Below are 8,376 nucleotides of genomic sequence, written 5' to 3' on the forward strand. Positions count from 1 at the left end.
GGGTTAAGCTGTCCTTCCCGTTTCTGGCCATGCAGCAGCTGCTGGTCGTTTGCTTTTTTTAATTTTTTCTAAGATAAATCTAATGTTTGTTTTTTATTGTTGTTCAAGTACAGTTTTCTGCCTTTCCCCCCCACCCCTCCCCACCACCCCAGCCCTCCCCACCTCCCACCTGTCTTTTGCTTCCGAGACGTGCTGCTTTCACAGGCACCAAGAGTCTGCACGCTGTCATCTGAGACCGCCCTGCCATGGATTTCCTTCCCCACAAACAATGTGCACCTGATGTTTTGGCGACCTTTGACATGAAACTGCAACCTTTTATACATTTTAAAAACCAGCTGCTACGTAAACATAATTTGCCAGTTCCAAAACCCCTCCTGTCCTACCTTCTCTGGACCAGCCCCCTGCTGCTAACAAATGCAACATTGTATTGTGCTAGAGATCAATTCATCTAAGGAAATTTTTGAATCTCTTTTAAGAATGACTATAGTACAACTTCAGGTTAGTAGTGGGAAGAGGGAAAGAAAACATTCCTTCCAGAAAGCTACCTTAAAAAGGCCCATTTAAAAAAGAAAAAAAAGCCCATTTCAATCCAGAGAGCTCACAGGTTACATATTTAATACGCCCAAGAAAGGCACAGTAATTAGAAAGATACTGGTACTTATAACTAATACATCATTTTACACATTCTGCCATTAAAGGTCTTTTGGTTTTCTTAATCAATTGTATTATAAGTTTGGTTATCAGATTTTTCATGACTGAAAAGGAAGTCCCGTTACACACCATTCTCAGTGATAGTTCTCCGAGTCGCCCACCACAGCAGTGCTTCCGACCCTGCCGGCGGTCTGTGCGATAACCGCGTCCGTCCGGAGGGAAAGCCCCAACCACCCGTTCCCTGTGTCGCGGGCAGGCGGCAGAGCCCAGCCAGGTCCCCAGATGCCCAGTCTCTTCCTCCCACAGCGCCAGAAGAACTCCGCCAGCCACGAAGCCACCCAGTGTGCCCCCATTCCGTTGTAGCAAACGCCTTTCTCCACTTTCTTTTCCCCCTCACCACCTCACACATTCTCATCACTCCTCCCAGAAAAACACATAACAATAATTTTCCTTGATACTTAGAAGTCGAAGTAAAATAGGAATGGGTTGGTGAGCATTTTTCTCCTTGTTCTACGGGGTGCAGAGCTCTCGACACTTTACTTGACAGTGTCTAGGCTCGATTCTGACGCATCTCCAGATCCCACACCACCCATCGCTCCTGTCACCTGCCCGGGCTGACTCTGCAAGAACCACAGGGCAGACAGAGGGAGCGCGTGGACCCAGCCACAGCTTCCTGTGCTGCCTCCTTTATTTTGTGCCACCAAGACTAAGCTTAACCACAGGGTCCCATTCTTGATCAACCTTATCAAGATGTCTAGGACACCACTAGAAATGCATCACTACTGACTGTGTTCCTGGGTATACAAGAAAATAGTATTTTCTATTGCAAGGTAGAAGGAAGGAAGTGTATGGCATATGTAATTTATTTAGGCAGGTACATACAGGCCTACACACACACACACACACACACACACACACACACACACGTTCTGTTTCTATATTTTGGCTCTTTTGTTTCAGCTGATCTGGGATTATGCACTTTCTCATGTAACTTTCCACTTTTTCCAAAACATTTTGCCTTACAGATGATATTTAGAGATATTTTCAGGTAGCAGTTACCAGGGGAAAAAAGTCAAAGTGCTTTAATAGGCATTTATAGTTTTCATCAAAATAAATGTTTTATTAATATAACTGTTTCTCATAATTATATACATCATTCAGCCTGGTAATGTCATTGATGAGATTTTTTTTGATCCCCAGTAATGGGACCAAGTACAAAGACAACTAAGATTTTTGCGTTATTTTCATTCCCAAAGAAAAGAAACAGGAATAAAAAAGATAAAATCTTCTGGGTCACAGCAAGAACCCAGAGGACTATTTCACCTATCTCTTTGCATGAATTTTACCTCAAACATACACATAAAAAAATCTACTTCAAACAAACCACTACCATTAATGCAACCTGATCAATAAAGTCAGCAGAAGAAAGCCTGTCCCATGTCATTACAGAGGAAACACACCACCATTATTTAGGACACCTGGGGACAAAGAGATCTAAGGGTTTTCCCATGGCTCAGTTGGTTGGAGTGTCGTCCTGATGCACCAATGTTGAGGGTTTGATTCCCAGTCAGGGCACACACAGGAATCAGCCAATGAAAACATGGAGAAGAGGAACAACGAACCAGTTTCTCTCAGTGTTTTTCTCTCTCTCCATCCGCCACTTTCTTCTCTAAAGAAGAAAGAAAAGGAGTCAGGAAGGGGGAGGGAAGGAAGGGAGGGAGAGGGAAGGAGGGAGGAAGGAAGGAAAAATAATAGGAAAAGTAAATAATGTAGGAAAAGTAAATAATGGTCTTTTAGATTCTGCAAATGGGGGCAATATGACTAAAATTGATGATACAGGGTCTTCTTAAAATCCCTGTGCTACTTTAGATTTAATGTTAGAGCTTTGTTGAGTCTGGTGGTGGAAACTATTACACCATATGCGTCATGAGATAAAACAGTGCATTATCCTCTGCTAGCTGAAATGGACTTCAGTGCTGCTGGTCACAGAACCCAGTTTTCCTCCTCAGCTACAGAAATCACTAATTTCCTGAGGATCCAGAACAAGCAGCAGAGCTATTCGGTACAGGGCTCAGGGGGACACCAACCAAGGTCACTAGGTGTGGCTGGCACTCTCGGGAGCGGAGTCAGTGGGGCCTCCTGACCTCCTGTGGAGAGGCGTGGTGTGGAGATGCGCAGCAGAGTGCCCACCCTGTACGCTGCCACCTGTGAGATGTGCATAAAGGGGCCCCCTGCAGGGGATAAGCGGTTTAGCTATGCACCCCAGTGCCAACCTTTGGTGCCCCTGCTTAGGGGAATCCACTGAGATGCCACAGCGTCCAGACCCTGGGGAACGTGGAAACCCTCCGTCCCTTGGGCACCGAGTCTGAGAGCCGGCTACTTAGAGGCAGGCCCAGGGCTGGGGCCAGGCATCCGGCAGCCCTGCGGGTCCCCACAGCGCACAGCAGTGCACACTCGTGTACCTAGACACACTCCAGTATAGAGTTCTGTGGGTTTGTGATCACTCTATTTTCATTTTCAGAGGGGCTTTAGTTCCAGGTGCAATGATGTGTCCATGCAGTTCCTTAGATGGTAACAACTGTGCCTCTCGGGGGAGGGTGGTAATGGGAAGGGGGCCCATGCGTGCCTGCAGGCAGAGGGTATGTGGGAAATCTCCGTAACTTCCGCTCAGCTGTGCATTTTTAATGTCTAAATTAAAATAAATTTGCTTATAGCTGCCTTTTCAGACATGTCCCTTCATTGGGATGACCTAAAATATGTGAGTGAAAAATGTAAGGTGATTTTTTTAGCCCTACCTTGAAAAAAGTTAGGTCTCGCAGGTCAAGAGCGCTGATCAGGGTGTTAAGGATGACCACCTTGCTTTCAGGCAAAATGATGGGGACAAAGAACCCTTTCCTGAGCCCTTCGTACTGTGCTGTTGTCCTAAACTTTAACAAATCAGCTGTTCCTCCGGTTCATCTTTATTTTTAATAGCTTGGCCACCCCCCTAGCTAGAAACCATGAAGTCATCTATCTCCATCCATCACTCCCTCCTCCCAACCAGTCAAAATAGTCGGATACGACTTCACAAGTCTGGAATGTCATGTCACCTCTTCCTCACACCCTAGGCTACCTCCATCCACACCCTCTCCCCCCAGCCCCGACTACTGACTGACGGCCGCCCCTCACGCCCACCCGGCTGCGCTCCACAGTTGTGTCTGTGTCTGTCGCTCCTTCACCACGTGTTGATTTCTCGCCATGAAGAAGGTTTACGTGTGTCTCACTAAAGACACAAGGGTGTATAAGACACCTCCCCTGCTCCCAAGGATCTCATGTCTAAAATGCAAATTCCTTTTAGTCACTCACTTACCTGAAACTTTCCAGGGGATCCCCATCGCCTGTAAGATGAAATCAAAACTTACTAGCATAGCACCATTTGCATTGTTCTTACTCCTGGGACGTGGCCCCTGTCAAACTTCTGTCTGGTCTCTGCCCCCCCCACCGTCTGCCACACGCACCCCAGCTGCAGCCACCTGTAGGCTGTTCACCCTTCTCAGACTCCCACAAACCACATCCTTTTTACCTGGAAAGCCCTCCCTCTAGGAAACTCTCGGAATTTTCTTCAGACCACATGAAACTTTCCCTGTCTTCTCTCCTCAGACTCAGTAGATGCCTCCTGCCTCTGGGCAGCCCAGCACTTCCCACGCAGCTGTGTGATTTCCTTGGATGTCTGTCTCCCCAGGGGACAGTGAGCCCTGGAGGACAAGGGCCAAGTTACCTTGTAAGGGGTAGGCAGGCAACTTCACTCATCCAGTGCCTGCTTTCTCGGAGGGCCTCGCAGACAGCCCGCCCAAGCCTCCCAACAGGCCCAAGTGGCATCAGAGTGTGGAAGACAAGGCAGAACACAAGAAGCTGGGTTTCCCCAGAGGCGGCCAGTTGGGTCCCTGCCTAAGGGCCCCACAGGACATTACTTTGGAGAAGTCACCGTGACTAAACAGCTCCCTCCCAGGTTCACAGGTTGAGAAACCTGTGCAGAGAGTTCTACCAGTTCTACATTCTCTCTAGGGCGGCAACACCCTGAGCTCGCTCACAGGGTGTAATGTTCATAAGCCAGCATGCCAAGTCAGAACTGTTCCAGGAACACCCCAGACGCGTGTACAGGCCATCCTACATGCCAGGTGCTGAGTGCTCTTCGATGACTTAATCCACTATCCCTCACAAGTAGGAAACAGGTACTATGAGTGTCCCCATTTTACAGACAAGGATACTGAGGCACAGGCAGGTCAGTAACTTGCCTAAGGCCACCAACTAGAAAGTGGCAGAGCGAGAATTTGAATCTGGCTCCAAAGTCAGTGCTTCTCACTATTTTGGTAACCAATGAGAAGTAATTTTCGAAGGGACCAGTTATTCTCATCTTATAATAGCAAGTTTTATTCCTGTGGGCAGGCCATGAGCCAAGCCAAATAGGGGCCAGGAGAGGGTTACTGGGTGAGCACATTACCACGATTCAGATGTTTGATGGGGCCAGAGTAGCCTAATGCACTCCTGTTCACAGAAATACTATCGCACCTGCCTGCAGCACCCTCACCTGAGCAGGTCACGGACCAGCATGGACCCCTGCTGCTCCTCCCTGGGGGTCTGTTGTTCCTCAGCTCTTATTCTGATGAACAGGTTAATATATCTTCATTCAAACTTCATCAGTCTCAAGTGGCCTGAGAGTCATTCTGCCCCCTTAAAGTGACATGGCACTTCTCTGCTTTGATCTATTTTATACTGATTTTATTATAGTTTACAGCTCAGAGAGCACTTAGCTTCTTCCTTTTTCCAAGTTCTTGCAGGTGGCCGCTCTGTTGCCTCCTCATTCTGCCTCCAGATATTACTACCCGTATTTGAGCATGGTGAAACAGAGATTAAGGCCACAGACCTTGTCCCCAAAGCAGGACTTGAACCTGGGCCTCTGATGGCTACTCCATTTCTTCCTACGTTACCAATGATCAAGAGAAGAAACTGTGCGGATCCGCAGCTGCCCTACCACTGCTGGCCCCCGATCCGTGAGCCCAAACTGGCGTGTCTGCTTCCCTGCCACCTCACGCTGGCCTCAGCCACGCGCCCCAGAAGCCTTCCTGGCTTCTTCACGTTGTGCACGCAGAGGGTCCAGCCAGAGCAACTCGCGCTCCACGCCCTACACCTTGGCTTCTGTCTGCAGTATACCCCGGCCAGGGCCCTCCCCTCGCTTGCCACTCCACCCTGTGGCAGCCACCACACACACTTCCCCTCTGCAGGTTTGCCACTGCCTCTCTTCACCTTTTGCTCTGCAGGTTTCCTCCCCTGGGGCCCTCAACCCCCAGGTTCATCCTGGCCCCCACCACTTCTGTCGGGCTCCCAGATGGGCCCAGCCCACCTGTTGCCATCTTCCCAGCCTCAGCGCGGTCTCCACCCCCACCCTTACAGCTGTTCGGCACGACGACTACGTTTTCTGGATTTTCTAAGACTACACGGATTTCAGCTCTTCTGGCCCATCATCAGACCGCTTGGCCCAATTTTTGGATCAGAAATGTAGTCAATGTGGGTTCACTGCACCTAAGTGTCATTTTTAGAATTGGTGCCACATGCCCAGGATACACAATTCAAAGGGCATCAAAGGGTACAGAGTGAAAATTAAGTCTCTTCTTATGCCTGTTTCCCAGGCCCACGGGCTCCCAGTGCCCTGACACGGCGACTGTGAGCTGTTCCTCATCTTTCCAGATAGAGTCCGTGAGCCCCTGACCTGGGGGATTGGTGATTTCTTAATGATTTGTAAATTTAAAATTAATTTAAAGAAATTTTTAAAATCCTGCATCAGTCCTACCACCCTGGGTGAACACATGTGATTTCTTTAAATTGTGTTTTAATTTGTGACATGTGCAGGTTTTCATTGTTTAATCACAATATTATAAAAGGACTTAATTCTACTTCCCCTGATGGTTGCATATACTATTTCATTTTCATTATTTTAATAGCTACATAATATCCATTTGGGCTAAAATGCAATTGGGACTTGGGGGGTTTATTTCAAACTTTCACTATTATAAATAATATCAGTAAAACCATCTCCAACTTTTTCTTCTTGGAATTATTGCTTTGGGACCACTTCCTGGGGTGGTGGGTGTTGCTGCATCTGGGGGGCGGCTGGTGTCGCATTTGGTCGGGAAACTCTTGGAAAGGTGACCGCAGTTTGCAGTGCATCACACAAGCAGGAGCAGGCATCTTTACTTTTATTTCATTGAATACAATAATTATCCTTATCAGCAGAACGCCCTTTCGCATGTTGTTCTCATGTATGTGTTTCTGTAATAGGTAACTCAGGTCCACAGCATCTGTTTGGGTTCCTGCGTTTAGTGCAGACTTCTGCGGAAGCAGTCCTCAGCGCCTGTCGGGAAAAGGCTGGATTTCTAGGACCTTAGGAGTTGGTGTGTCTTTGTCACGTTCCACATGAAGGGCAGTTTGGCAAGGTCAAGAATAAGTGGACACGTTCTTCCTCTCATTTCTCCTCACTCCTCCCTCCCATCCTTGGTGGCATCGATCCACGTGCACCGAGCCCTGGTTCTGTTCCCAGATGAGGCAACAGTCCTTCTCACTTACATTCCTTAACGGTGGTCTTCTCTTCTCACACATTATTGCAGATGCATTTTCCTTTTCATTTAAAATGTACACGAGACCCTCCCATTTTGGAGAGCGAGACCCGGACTTGAACTTGGGCTCTTTACTTACCAGCTATAACCCTTGGGCAAATCACTTAACCTCTCAGAGTTAATTTCTATCAGTAAAATAGAAAAATAAAAATACCTGTCCTCCTCACGTAGTTATGGTAAAATCAGGTGGAAAGGTGTATGACTGTGAGAACTGTGTAAACAGCAAGTCACTCCCCAGATGTTCATAAGTGTCCTCTTAGGCCATGTGACTCTTCTGTTTCAAATCTGATCTCTTACTGGCTCTGGAAAAATGTATTATTGCATCTTTAATTATTCATGTAGAGCCTTTTATTTTGGCTGCTTATTCAGGAAGTCGAACCATTCAGTAATTGAAATGCTAAACTCTATCCCCCAGATCTGCCTCTTGAAATGTCTCATTTCTCAATTTTGTTTCTCAAAAGTTTGTATCTATTGCTCAAAATTTTTTAATGATTTAAGTGCCATTTCTGCCTGTGCCATTTAAACATTTTCAGCTTATGTTTTGCAATGATCACTAACAGGAAATTCTATCTCAAAAATTCCATATCAATGATCATTAACAAAGAATTCGTCATTCTTTTTTACTCTTACCTTCTCTTACTTGAAAGGATAGTGGCTACTTCATGTCTTTGAAAGAGACTCCAACCATTTCCTGAATTCTGTGTGGTTTCCTGCAGTTGCTTTTTTCAGGATTAATTAAAATAGAGTTTACTGCACATTCTTCGGTCTTTTGGGGTGATAAAGCATTTTCAGAGAGCCCACATTAATTTTCTGAGTTGAATGCATTCTCCCTTGTTACCTTAGTGACTGATCTCTGCTGTACTGCTGAAAATTCTTTAGTGAAATTTCTGATTGATTTTAATAGCACTGGTGATTAGGAGTTTGAGTGGGTTTCTATCATTCCACCATCTTCCTGGGTCATTTTCCTACCACATCAGCTCCTTCCAGCCTCTGGCTCCATGGAGTCTAGAAAGGATCCAAAGACCAAAGTTGAGGGTAGAACCAGAGTCAAATATTTTTTAATAGCAAACTGAAA

At 46.6% G+C, this 8,376-nt stretch overlaps 1 long non-coding RNA gene across 1 annotated transcript; it reads right to left on the reverse strand.

Annotated features, from left to right (window-relative positions):
* Positions 1–2,078: 2,078 nt before the first annotated feature.
* Positions 2,079–4,560, reverse strand: LOC123820393. Its single transcript, XR_006785976.1, has 3 exons — positions 4,409–4,560; positions 4,001–4,028; positions 2,079–2,320 (listed from the first exon to the last, which is right to left on the reverse strand). It is a non-coding gene; the product is annotated as an uncharacterized LOC123820393 (long non-coding RNA).
* Positions 4,561–8,376: the final 3,816 nt, after the last annotated feature.

This window comes from Phyllostomus hastatus, unplaced genomic scaffold (genome assembly GCF_019186645.2).
Source record: "Phyllostomus hastatus isolate PE091 unplaced genomic scaffold, TTU_PhHast_1.1 phas_contig_348, whole genome shotgun sequence".
NCBI lineage: Eukaryota > Metazoa > Chordata > Mammalia > Chiroptera > Phyllostomidae > Phyllostomus > Phyllostomus hastatus.